This window comes from Micropterus dolomieu, unplaced genomic scaffold, assembly GCF_021292245.1.
Source record: "Micropterus dolomieu isolate WLL.071019.BEF.003 ecotype Adirondacks unplaced genomic scaffold, ASM2129224v1 contig_13114, whole genome shotgun sequence".
In the NCBI taxonomy this organism is placed as follows: Eukaryota; Metazoa; Chordata; class Actinopteri; order Centrarchiformes; family Centrarchidae; genus Micropterus; species Micropterus dolomieu.
This window is the reverse complement of record NW_025742100.1, coordinates 1,051-1,650: the sequence shown is the minus strand read 5'-3', so window position 1 is coordinate 1,650 and position 600 is coordinate 1,051. Positions and strand designations below refer to the sequence as shown.

Sequence of the window (600 nt, the reverse complement as noted above, 5' to 3'; positions counted from 1 at the left end):
CACAGTCCCGTGTTACATTCACTAACTAACAGGTCTGTGAGAGCCGGAATTCTTACTGGCTGGTAGGTGATCATATAATTGCATGTCATGCAATAAAATTTAAATTAATTATTTAAAAACCATACAATGTGATTTTCTGGATTTTTGTTTTAGGTTCCGTCTCTCACAGTTGAAGTGTACCTATGATTAAACTTACAGACCTCTACATGCTTTGTAAGTTGAAAAACCTGCAAAATCAGCAGTGTATCAAATACTTGTTCTCCCCACTGTAAGTATACACTGACCAATGCAGACTATTTTAAAATGTCAGATAGGAGCCCTTTTAATCCAGGTCACTGATTTGAAAAGCCCAACAGCACATCAGCGGTTATATTTGCTTTGAGTTTTCATTTCACATGTTATCAGGGGAGAGCGCGAACGCAGTCCCCCACTACCAGAAATTATGCAGTCGAGATTCCCACATTTGGGGAATTCGCAGAGGTCAGCTCAACCGGAGTGCAATGGCTGAGCCTCACCCTGGGTGAACCACCTTCTTGATCATGGTATCTCCCCTGCCAGGTAAGTATGAGTTGTACAGATCAGAGACAAGGGGGTCTTTCA

The 600-nt window shown here is 41.8% G+C and overlaps 1 non-coding gene across 1 annotated transcript; it reads right to left on the bottom strand.

Moving 5' to 3' along the window:
- Positions 1–402: 402 nt before the first annotated feature.
- Positions 403–566, bottom strand: LOC123966304. The gene has a single exon (XR_006823945.1). It is a non-coding gene; the product is annotated as a U1 spliceosomal RNA (small nuclear RNA).
- Between the last annotated feature and the right edge of the window lie 34 nt (positions 567–600).